Source organism: Urocitellus parryii, chromosome 6 (genome assembly GCF_045843805.1).
Source record: "Urocitellus parryii isolate mUroPar1 chromosome 6, mUroPar1.hap1, whole genome shotgun sequence".
Lineage (NCBI taxonomy): Eukaryota > Metazoa > Chordata > Mammalia > Rodentia > Sciuridae > Urocitellus > Urocitellus parryii.
In genome coordinates, this window is record NC_135536.1 from 131,472,131 (window position 1) to 131,485,397 (window position 13,267).

General features: G+C 37.5%; 1 protein-coding gene and 1 pseudogene across 3 annotated transcripts in view; both read left to right on the plus strand.

The window, feature by feature from the left end:
• The window catches only part of Homer2 (homer scaffold protein 2), a 99,140-nt gene that overhangs the window by 46,390 nt on the left and 39,483 nt on the right, over positions 1–13,267 (plus strand). The gene's annotated exons all lie outside the window — the stretch shown is intronic.
• LOC113182303 (hydroxysteroid dehydrogenase-like protein 2) lies at positions 7,444–8,721 on the plus strand (annotated as a pseudogene).

The following is a 13,267-nucleotide window of genomic DNA, read 5'->3' on the forward strand; positions in this document are numbered from 1 at the left end:
ATATAAAGTTAAGCAGTTACTTATATAAAGTTAAGCATTTACATTTAGGTATGCAGTCCTAATTGTGCTAATTTTATAAAGGGTATAATGTCTTTGTGTAGATTCTTTTTTCTTTTTGGCACGTGCATGTATAGTTGTTCTAGCACCATTTTTTTGGAAAAGACTATTTGTTCCATTGCAATGCTTTTGCTCCTTTGTTAAAGATCTTTTGATTGTATTCATGTGGGACTGTTTCTGCTCTGTATTCTGTTTCCTTGATCTATTTTTTTATTCTATTGCCTATTCCACACTATCCTGATTATTCTTGCCTTATTTATAATCAGTCTTAAAGTTTGGTAGTATTATCTTCTTTGTTCCTCCCTTTCAGTAGTGAATTGGTTATTCTGAGTCTTTTGTCCCTCCATCTAAACTTTAGTATGAGTTTGTCAATATCTACAAAATAACTTGCTAGAATTTTGATTGGGATTGAATGGAATCTATAGATTAATTTGGGAAGAAGTGACATCTGGACAAAAATTGAGTCTTCCTGCCTATGAACATGGAATATATCTCTGCTATGATTTGGATATGCTTTGAGTGTGTTCCCCAAGGGTTCATGTGTTGGAAGCTTGGTCCCCAGTGTTATACTATGAGGGGTAGTGAAACCTTTTAAGAGGTAGGGTCTGGTGAAAGATAATTAGGTCACTGGGAACACTGCCATTGGAAGGGATTAATACTGGTCTCATGGAGGGAGTTAGTTCTGGGAAGAGTGTGTTGCTATGAAAGAGCAAGTCTGGCTCCTGAATCTCCCTCTAGCTTCCTGTCTCATCATGTGTTCTTTCCCTCTCTCATCTGCTTCCACCATAATGCCATCTGTCATGCTGTAACCTAACCACTGAAACTCTTACTAGAACTGAGCAGATGCTGTTTCCATGTTCTTGAATCTCCAATTGTAGCATTTTAAATAACCCTTTTTCCTTCATAAAATACCCAGTATCAGGTATTTGGTTTTAGCAACAGAATCAACAAAATCTCTATTTATCTGGTTCTTTGATATTTCTTTCAGAGTTCTATACTATTCCTCATGTAGAGGAGGTGTACTGAGTATTGACCTCAGGGGCACTCAACCACTGAGCCACATTCCCCAGCCCTATTTTGTATTTTATTTAGAGACAGAGTCTCATTGAGTTGTTAGAGATTCACTAAGTTGCTGAGGCTGGCTTTGAACTCAAAATCCTCCTGCCTCGGCCTCCAAGCCACTGAGATTACAGGCATGCACCTCTGAGCCTGGCCTTCATATAGATCTTTTACTTATTTGTTCAATTTATACCTACATATTTAATTTTTCTGACTGCCTCAAAAAATAAAATACTTGGGAATCAACTTAACAAAAGAGTAAAAGATCTATATAATGAAAATTACAGAACCCTAAGAAAAGAAATCAAAGAAGACCTTAGAAAGTAGAAAGATTACCTTGCTCTTGGATAGGCAGAATTAATATTATCAAAATGACCATACTTCCAAAAGCACTATACAGATTTAATGCAATTCTGATCAGAATTCCAATGACATTTCTCATAGAAATAGAAAAAGCAATCATGAAACTCATCTGGAATAATAAGAGACCTAGAATAGCTAAAGCCATCCTTAGCAGGAAGAGTGAAGCAGGTAGCATCACTATACCAGACCACAAACTGTACTACAGAGCATTAGTAACAAACACAGCATGGTATTGGCACAAAAACAGACTGGTAGACCAATGGTACAGAATAGAGGACACAGAGACTAACCCACAAAACTATAATTATCTTATGTTAGACAAAGTTGCCAAAAACATGTACTGGAGAAAAGATAGCATCTTCAACAAACAGTACTGGGAAAACTGGAAATCCATATGCAACAAAATGAAATTTATCCCCTATCTCTCACCATGCAGAAAACTCAACTCAAAATGGATCAAGGACTTAGGAATACAACAAGAAACCCTGTGTCTAATAGAAGAAAAAGTAGGCCCAAATCTCCATCATGTGGGATTAGGCCCCAACTTCCTTAATAAGACTCCTGTGGCACAAGAATTAAAATAAAGAATCAATAAATGGGATGGACTCAAACTAAAAAATTTCTTCTCAGCAGAAGAGGTGAATAGAGAGCCTACATCTTGGGAGCAAATCTTTACCCCTCACACATCAGGTAGAGCACTAATCTCTAGGGTATATAAAGAACTCAAAAAGCTAAACATCAAATAAATAAATAAATAAATAAACCAATCAACAAGTGGGCCAAGGACCTGAAGAGACACTTCTCAGAAGATGATGTACAATCAATCAACAAATACATGAAAAAATGTTCATCATCACTAGCAATTAGAGAAAGGCAAATCGAAACCACTCTTAAGATTTCATCTCACTACCCAAAGGACTTAAAAACAGCATACTACAGGGACATAGCCACATCAATATTTATAGCAGCATAATTCACAATAGCTAAACTGCGGAACCAACCTAGGTGCCCTTCAACAGATGAATGGATTAAAAAAGTGGCATATATACACAATGGAATATTACTCAGCAATAAAAGAGAATAAAATCAAGGCATTTGCAGGTAAATGAATGGAGTTAGAGAAGATAATGCTAAGTGAATTTAGCCAATCCCAAAAAACCAATGCCGAATGTTTTCTTTGATATAAGGAGGCTGATTCATAGTGGGATAGGGAGAGGGAGGAATAGACGAACTCTAGACAGGGGAGAGGAGTTGGAGGGGAAGGGAGGGGACATGGGGTTATTAATGATGGTGGAATATGATGACCATTATTGTCCAAAGAACAGGTATGAAGACACAAATTGGTGTGAATATCCTGTGTATACAACCAGAGATATGAAAAATTGTGCTCTATATGTGTAATAAGAATTATAATGCATTCTGTTGTCATATATAAATAAAAAATTAAATTCTTCTTTTTCATTTTAAGTATGCCTTGTAATTTTTAAATTTTTATTTATTTATTTATTTATTTTTGTAGTTGTAGATAGATAGCATGCCTTTTTTTGTTGTTGTTGTTTATTTCTATGTGGTGCTAAGGATGGAACCCAGTGCCCCACCCATTCAGACAAGCACTTTGCCACTGAGCTACAGCCCCAGCTTTGTAATTTTTTGTTGAAAGGTAACATGATGTACTGTGTAAAAGGAACTGCTCCAAGTGGGCCTTTAGTAATGTGGTACTGTGTGGGAAGAGGAAGGTTCTATAGTCCTGTGGTTAGGCCTCAGTCTGGGTGGGCCTGTGCCCCTGCACTGTGAACTTCACCAGTGCTTCTCAGGCCCTTTTAGGTGGGTCCAGATGGCTGAGGGTGCTGGAGGAGGGTGTTTCCCTTTGTCCATTCAGAAGACCAGAGGGTACTAGAGGTGGGTATTTCCAGTTTCAAAGGTCAGTGAGGCTCTACTCATACCTCTAGCAGATTGTGCTCTGGTGAATTAGTTTCTCCTGAGCACAGACCTTTTAAGAACAGAGAGCTCCGGTGAATTTTATTTGTTTTTATTTTATGTGGGTCAGGAATCGAACCCAGTGCCTCACGCATGCTATACAAGCACTATACTACTGAGCCACAACTCCTTAGAACGGCTACTTTCCTTTCTACCAGCTAGAAGCATGGGGGAATTTTTCTTTGATTTTTTTTCATAAGAACTTGGTAGACTTCTAGAAGTAAAAGCAACAAAAGTGTGGCAAAGTGTGGCAGCACCCCTATGATGGTGTCCTCATGGAGTTTTAATTCAGATTGGCATACAGCAAGCTGAATACTGTTTGCCATTTACAGTGCAGGTTTTTCAGCCATAGTACTGATTCTCACAAAAGTTTCCATTTATGGATTCTTGCTCTGGTAAGTTGTGATTCTCTGTCTCTCCTGAGGGGGGTGCTGTGGTTTGCCCTGTGACCTCACTTCTGTGATAGAGTCAAGATACATTGTTGATTGTTGAGTTTGTTCACCTTTTACTAGTAAAGATAGAGTGGCGACTTTCAAGCTCTTTACATGTTAAACCAGAAATTCTGATGCCACATTTTGAAATCTCACTAGCCCACTGCTCCCAGCCAGGCCCCTATCTCTGCATGCCTGGAGAGTTGTGTAGTGCCTCATTAGTATTTTCCAGCCTCTTCTTTCTTCTACACATTCTTAGTACACGTGCTATAATTATTCAACTGGATCAAACAGTGCTACTCTTTTGCTCAAAAATCATCATTTTCTGCAAATCAAAACTGCTTTAAGATTTCATCTCACTCCAGTCAGAATGGCAGCTATCAAGAATACAAACAACAATAAGTGTTGGCAAAGATGAGGGGAAAAAGGCACACTCATACATTGCTGTTGGGACTGCAAATTGGTGCAGCCAATCTGGAAAGCAGTATGGAGATTCCTTAGAAAACTGGGAATGGAACCACCATTTGACCAGCTATCCCACTCCTTGGTCTATACCCAAAGGACTTAAAAACAGCATACTACAGGGACACAGCCACATCAATGTTCATAGCAGCTCAGTTCACAATAGCTAAATTGTGGAACCAACCTAGATGCACTTAAGTAGATGAATGGATAAAAAAATGTGGTATATATATATATATATATATATATATATATATATATATATACAATGGAATATTATTCAGCATTAAAAGAGAATAAAATCATGGCATTTGCAGGTAAATGAATGCAGTTGGAGAATATTATTCGAAGTGAAAGTTAGCCAATCTACAAAAACCAAATACCAAATGTTTTCTCTGATTTAAGGATGCTGATTCATAATGGGGTTGGGGGAGACATGGGAGGATTAGATGAACTCTAGATAGGGCAAAGGGGATGATAGGAAAGATGGTGGAATGAGATGCACATCATTATCCTAATTACATGTATGAAGACACGAATGATGTAACTCTACTTTGTGTACAACCAGATGTGAAAAATTGTGCTCTATATGGGTACTATGAATTGAAATGCATTCTACTGCCCTATATAACAAATTAAAGTTAAAAAAAGGAAAATAAATCAGCATTTCCTAAATTTGTTTTACCATGAGACAATTTACACATTTTGATATATTAGTGGAAGATCAACAGATCAAAGATTTAGCATACTCTAAGGTAAAGTGGGCAGCAAGATATGATCTCACAGATGATTAGTTGCTGCAAGATTATTCACATTTATATGGGAATAGTTTATTAACTGTAATAGAATAAATCATCAAAGAATGTTATTTTTAGTTTATTAAGATCAAAGTACATTAGTACAAATATCTCATTTCCTTTTTATTGTAGACGAATACAAAAGCCCTTAACATTTAAAATTGAGAACATTATTTTCTTAGTCTTAAAAGACTAAAAATCATATTTGGTTAATATTAGGAATGATGTTGCCAAGTCATAGCCTCACATCGGGTATGGCATAAAGTCTTTTCTTTGCAGATTAATGTGAAAATCTTTGTGCACAGATGTGTTATAACAAAAGTAAGAACACAAACTGTTCTGCAGCAAGATTTTGCGCTCTCTTGAATTAGGCTGTCCCAGAAATCATTAATTGTTGTAACTCTGGCAGCTCACCACCTGGTTTTTTAGAAATCATTACTTGGATGTTTTCCAATTCTGGCTTGTGGAGTGCACAGTGTGTGAATCATAAAACTGCTTTAAAAAAAATTAAAATTTACTCCGTTCACCATGGATTCCAGTGGTATGAGTTTTTATAGTGTAAATGTTTAATGTGACATCCATGAATAAAATCATGAATATGTTTTGAAATCCTAAGAAAGATACCTTCCATAGATAGTAAATCATAAATAGAAGGTGTTCATTCTTGCATCGTTTGTATATAATAAGTAGTTTGTAGTTTGTAAGTGTAGGTTACATGCCTGTGTGCAGCTCATATGACAGATATGTGCATATCATCGGGCCCCTGTGTTATTTCCTGGAAGAACACCACATCCTAAAGGTGATATTGCATGATTAAAAAAAAAAAAAAAACTATCCAAATGCATTTAACATCTTTCCTACATAATGTGGTTTTTTTGGAATATATTCTTTTGTTTTGTTTGGGGTACCAGGCATTGAACCCAGGGCACTGTACTACTGAGCCACATCCCCAGCTCTTTTTATTTTTTGTTTTGAGACAGGGTCTTGCTGAGTTCCTGAGGCTAGCCTCAAACTTGCCATCCTTTTCCCTCAGCCTCCTGAGTGGTTAAGATTACAGTCATGTGCCACCAATCCTGGCCTTGAAATGTACTTGGAAGAGAAAATAGCTTTGATGTAAATTTTTGCACAGAGCATAGTCAGTAGATGCTAGTCCCAAGATAGATTTCCCTAGCTTGGCACTCAAAGTCCATGGCTCTCTGGCTTGGCCCACATTGAGCCTCATCTCCTACTACCTCTTCCTATAGCTGCAGTGGCACGTCCTGATTTCTGAGAACACCATTTGTGCCTGTTTCCCCCCTTATCTGCTAAACCTAACAGATTTGCTGAGCTCTGGAGAGGGTTAGAGGGAGAATGCATTGAAGTGGGAGAAGGGTTTCTGTGCAGGAATTGAGGGGTGCCATTTGAATATGAAATGGCATTGCAGTCTTGCTGGTAAGCTTTGTTTATTCTCTCTCCTGTCCCTGGTCAAGACTCACCTTTCCCTCATTCTCTCACAAACTTTTTTTCTAAAAAAAACCTTTATTTAATTTATTTATTTTTATGTGGTGCTGAGGATTGAACCCAGTGCCTCACATGTACTAGACAAGTGCTCTACCACAGAGCCACAGCCCCAGCCCCTTACAAACTTTTTAACCTATCCTACATCCTCAGAAAAGCCCCACATCCACCCATGAAGATATTTGCCTTCCCTCCTGGCTTTGCTTCTTTGCAACTTTGCCTCTCCCCAACTCCCTATCCAGATCTTCACCCACTGCTTAGGACTCACCCATCACTTTCAGAGTTGGGGCAGTTTTCCAGAGCACATTAAAATGAATGTGATGGCCTCTGGGATAACCCTCAGACTATGAACCAGCCCTGGAACTTAGTCAAACTCGTATCACACAGGCATGCCACAAATATATCAGAAGTATGTTTGGAGCTCCTTAAAACCTGTCAGGTACTCTAGGGAATAAGTAGTGTCATTTATTTTCTTTTTCTTTTTTGTGTTGCTGAGGATTGAACCCATATATGCTAGGCAAGTGATCTACCACTGAGCTACACCCCCACCCCTGTAGGGATTTAAAAAAATTCATTATGGCTATTTCCGCCATCTCCTCTGAACTATAGAAGTCATTTTACCCAACACTGATCAAGGAGTAAGGGCCTTGCCATGTATTGTAGGAGGAGTAAACAGCACTAATCAGTGACACAAGATAGAAGGCAGTAGAGAAATTTAAAGGAATTGACATTTTGGTGAATAATGGCAGCACCATTAGCTTGACTAACACATTGGAAACACCTATAAGGAAAGTGGTCTTATGACAAATGTGAACTTCAGAGGTACCTGCTTTACTTCCACATCTTGTATTCCTCTTAGGAAAAAGAGAAAATTGCTCATATCCTCAGTCTCAGCACGCTAAATCCTATGTGGTTCAAATGGCACTGTGTTTATATGATTGCTGAGCATGGTATATCTATGTGTGTGCTTGGAATGGTAGAATAATTTAAAGAATTTAAAGGTGAAGTATCAGTCAATGCCTAATGTCCTAGAATATTACTTATGCTATGTCAATGCTGGAAGGATCTGGGATTGAAAGCCAATGTAGAAAAGTTGAGATAATTGCAGTTGCTGCATATTCCCTTCTCAAAAAGCTAAAATGTTTTAAGGGCAATTTTGTTATTGATGAAAATATCTTAGAAGGGGAAGGAATAAATATTTTAAATATATATATATATGTATTTAGTTGTAGATAGACATGATACCTATATTTTATTTATTTATTTTATGAGGTGCTGAAGATTGAACCCAGTGTCTCACAATTTAGGCAATTGCTTTATAATTGAGCCACAACCCTAGCCCAGGAATAAAAAATTTTGACATCTATACAATTAAACTGGGCCATCTTTTGTTACCAGATTTCTTAGGTGAACACCCAGATGCAGTTATCAAGCATGTGGAATCATCTGGTGCTATTCTAGAATCTAAAGAAGAGAAGTCAGAGCCACAGTCAAAACCGTGTTCTGGAGCTGTGGAGAAACATTTAGAATGAAGGTCTCTCCAATGATGATGATGTGGGAAAGCTACACAAGCCATCTATCAGTTTAAACTCATGGGGTGACACGGTGGCATGTGGTTTCTTGATCTGAAAAACAAGGGCAGGAATGTCATACATGGAGAGCCCTCTGCTAGGGCAGATGTGGTGATGATAAGTATGTCTACCAATGATCCTGTCAAAATGTTTTCAGGGAAACCAAAACCAACAATGGCATTCATGTCAGGGAAAAAGAAGATTAAAGGAAACATGGCCCTAGCAATCAAACACAGAAGCTAATGAATCAAATGCATTCCAGACTGAAGAAAAAGAAACAAAAATGTTGACTATGTTTAAAAAGTAAAAAGGCTCAACAGTTAACATCTAATGTTTGTTGTCTTCTCTATTGTATTATAAGGATATGCATGTTTGGGGAAAAATAGAACTTCTATAAGATTTGAAATTGCAATTCACACAACTAGCTAGTCAAACAGAGGCTTCATTAAGTGGAATTCTGAGACACTGAGTTTTTTATATTTTACAGATTTTGAACCTCATATCTCAGTTACAGCCTTCTTTTAGGAAAAGTATGTGTTTCAAGCAACCTGTCAGGATTAAGCAGTAGAATTAGCCCTTTACAAAGCTTCTTCTCATGTAAATGAAGCTAGTTCATGTTAAAATTGTATGCTAATGAAAATCTTAATGATGTTTTGGATTTTAATATACTTATTTTAAAGAAAATGTGATTTTCAAAGAAATCACACAATAAACTACTTAATAAATAATACTTGTGCAAACTAAATAAAATAAAAATAGTTTTTACCTGTTGATTATCCATCTAGATACATTTATCAATAAGAAAATATTAAAGTAATTCAACTAATTGTAGTATGAGGCCTATTTAAGAAATAAAAAATATATTTTATCTTGCTGTTGTTTTGTCTATTCTGGATATTCCATATAAATTGAGTCATATATGACAAAAATTCATTATAATTTCTATCAGGCTGTCAATCCCATAAAACCAAAGGCTGAATGTTCTCTATGACATGTGGATGCTAACTCACAATAAGCCGGGGGAGGGAATAGAAGTTCACTAGATTAACAAAGGGGAATAAAGGAAATGGAGGGGGATGGGAATAGGAAAGATAGTAGAATGAATCGAACATAATATTACTGTGTTCAAATATGAATATACAAACAGTATAACTCCACATCATGTACAACCACAAAATGGCAAGTTATATTCCGTGTATGTTTGTTTGATATATCAAAACACATCCCACTGTCATGTATAACTAAATAGAGCAAATAAAAAATTTAAAAAAATAATAATTTCTTTCTGGCTATTTGTATATATAGGAAGGCTCTTGATGTATTTTATAGTTAGTCATCTTATACTTAGCCACCTTACTGAATTTTTCACTTTTTCAGTTGATTTTCTTGGGTTTTCTAGATATGCAGTCATATCTGCAAATTATAGTAATCTTATGTGTTTTTCATATGGGAGTAGAATGCCAATATGCTTGTAAATTTGATTCCTTGCATGGGAGTATCTGTGAGAAAATGCTCTGTCTGCCTATCCTTTTCCCTAGTTCTCTGTCTAGGCTCTGGGGACTTGGCCCTGCTGGCTGGGGGCCTGATGACCATCTGGAGTGCTGACCAGGAGCCAGGTGAGCCTACCAGGTGGTCCTTTATAATGGGTGCTCAGCCAAAAAGCTTGTGCCCTGAAAGGGCTGGGGGTGTGGCTCAGTGGTAGAGTGCTTGCATAGCATGTATAAGTCCCTGGGTTCCATCCTAAGAACCATAGAAACAAACAACAATAACAGAAAGCTGAGAGCATGTGTCAGACCTCACGAGATACTATGGCAAGACTTGAAATTCTTCAGGCCAAACAGAGGAAGGACATTTTGAGCCCAGTGACAGGCAAGTGCAATGGCATGGACACATGGAAGTACAGATGATGCAGAAGTGCTAGAAGAAATTAACAGAAGCCAGTCTAGTGAGGGGCGAGTGCTAGGTGCTCGTTCCAAAGCTCCTTGAGCTGGTCCTGTCGGGGACAGAGCCTGGGAAGCCTTTGAAGCTGGGTGAGCTATGCCTAACCCATCTGGGGTGAGGGAAAACTTTTCTTGCTGTTGTATGGATCTTGTTTGAAGGAATTCAAGACTCAAGACTAATTAAGGCACCTTATGAGACTTTGAAATACTGTTAAACAGCTGTAAAATAATGTCTGAATAGTTTGTTATAAGTCAAATCAAATAGAAGTAGGAAAAATAAGAATCATGAGGTTTTACAGAGTTGTGTCAGAAAAAAAGGCTAGTGCTAAGCATTGCAAGTGAAGGATTATGACAAGTTAGAACATCATTTTTTTTCTGTAGAAAGTAGTTATTGCCAGTTCTTTGCAGAATCATTTCACATGAAGCCAAAAAAAGGAAGAGTGGTCTCTCTGCCGAGTGGTTTTCATATTCCAAACATACATATGCTGCACAGACTGTCTAATTATTCTTGGGGACAATTACTGTCAGGTTCCAAAATGTGTTCAATGAACAGCAATTGGTGTTTATTCAGCTCTAAAAAGACTATACAAGAGAACAGTAGGTTATATTGTCTGCCTAAAGAAGCATTTTGCCATCCGGAAACATCTGCTTTCTATTTAAAGCAGTGAAGAAGGAATGGGAGTATATTTGAAATATACTCCCTGAGCATTGAACACCAAAGAAAGGAGAATAAAATTGGATATGAAGGCATTTTCTGTTCTCTGGCACACACATTCTTCCACTTTTCCCTGCTGGGAAGGAAATGTGGCCTCTTGGTTGGAAAGTTATGATTCTCTTGAATCTTTCTATTTTTACTGATTTGTACGCTTATAGGAACTGCCTTCTTTGTCCTAGTTCCATATCTTTTACTTTCTCAGGTGAGGCAAAATACTCTTTCAAAGCTGGGGTCTGCTTCTCTGAATTTTGGGGTTGAGTTTGTAAAGTTCTCTGATTTTGCCCTTAAAAATGTCGAAATTTGTTGCTCAGGTTGCAGAAGTTGTCTTGAGATGCTCACTTATCTATGTGGATAATGCTGTCCACTAGCAGCCCTTTTGGGAGAAATTTAAATGAGAATATGTATCATTTACTTGGTGTGTAGTAAATTTTCTATGAAAGACAATGTATTAGTTATCTATTGCTTTGTAATAAACTGCCACAAACTTAGCAACTTAAAACATATTTCTGGAGGCCAGGGGGTGTAGAGTGCTTGCCTAGCATGCACAGGTCCTAAGTTTGATCCCCAGAACTGGAAAGAAAAAATATACACACATGTACATAAAAATGTATTTCTGTGGGCTGGGGTTGTGGCCCAGAGGTAGAGTGCTTGCCTAGCAACCGTGAGGCACTGGGTTCGATCCTCAGCACCACATAAAATTAAAATAAAGGTATTATGTTCACCTGCAATTAAAAAATTTATTTCTGCAATCTCATTCACAATAGGTACAAAAAAATATTTAGGAATAAACTTAACCAAGGAAGTGGAAGAAATATCTCTACAACAAAAATTAGAAAGCACTGGTGAAAAAATTATAGACAACACACAAAAAAAATGGAGATATTCTGTGTTCATGAATTGGAAGAAATTACCGTACCACTGAAAATGATCTGTAAATTCAGTGTAATTCCCATCAAAATTCTAATGACTTTATTCATAGAACAGAAATTTTTTTTCTAAAATTCATATGGAACTACAGTCCAGAATAGCTAAAGCAATCCTGGCCAGGAGGGGGAAAGCTGGAAAGCATCACAATACCTGACTTCAAAAGATACTACAAAGGGCTGGGGATGTGGCTCAAGCGGTAGCGCTCGCCTGGCATGTGTGCGGCCCGGGTTCGATCCTCAGCACCACATACAAATAAAGATGTTGTGTCCGCTGAGAACTAAAAAATAAATATTAAAAATTCTCTCTCTCTCTCTCTCTCTCTTTAAAAAAAAAAGAAAAAGAAAAAAGCTATCCCACAATGTTTAAAAAAAAAAAAAAAAGATACTACAAAGCCATTACAAAAACAGCATGGTGGGGCTAGGGACATAGCTCAGTAGGTAAGAGTGTTTACCTAGTGTGCACAGACCCTAGGTTCAATCCCCACCACCACCACCACCTCCCAAAAAAGGTTGGGGTGGTCTAAAACAATATGGTACTGGCATAAAGACAGATGCATAGACCAATGGAACAGAATGGAGATCCAGAAATTAATCCATGCTCATACAGCCAACTGATTTTTGACAAAGGAACCAAAAAATACAGTGGAGAAAAGACAGTCTCTTCAGTAAATGGTGTTGGCAAAATTGGATATAAGTAGAAGAATGAAACTAGATCCCTTTCTCTCATAATACACAAAATCAACTCAAAATAGATCAGAGACCTAAATCTTAAACCTGAAACAATGAAATTGCTACAAGAAAACATAGGGCAAGCACTTCAAGAGATTGGTATAAGCAAAGTTTTTTTTTTTTTTTTTAAAGATAGGACAAAAGCATAGACAACAAAAGTAAAAACAGACTAGTGGGGTTATATCAAGTTAGGAAGCTTCTGCACGGCAAAGGAAACAATCAACAGGATTAGGGGATAACCTGCAGAATGGGAGAAAATATTGGCAAATGGTACATCCAACAAGGATTTGACATCCAGAAAGATAAGGGCACTCTCATGTTTATTGAGCACTATTCATAGTAGCCAAGATATAGAATCAATCTAGGTGCTCTTTAGTGAGGAAATGGATAAAGAAAATGTGGTATGTTTACACAATGGAATACTACTCAGCTATTAAAAAGAATGGAATACTGTCATTTGCAGCAACATGGATGGAACTAGAGAGGATTATATTGAGTGAAACAAGCCAAATACCACAATGTTCTTACTTGTTTAGGGAAAACAATAAGTCAGTCTTATGGAACTATGAAGCAGAATAGTGGTCACTAAAAATGGTGAAGTATAGCAAGCAGGGGAAAGAGAAAGAAATTAAGAAGGAACTTTAAGAGAGTGGGAAGGGTGCTGGCAAGAGTGAAAAGGGAAGGGGGTTGGGGGTAGAAGGGTGGATGGGCATTATCCATGCTCCATGTGTGCATATATGGAA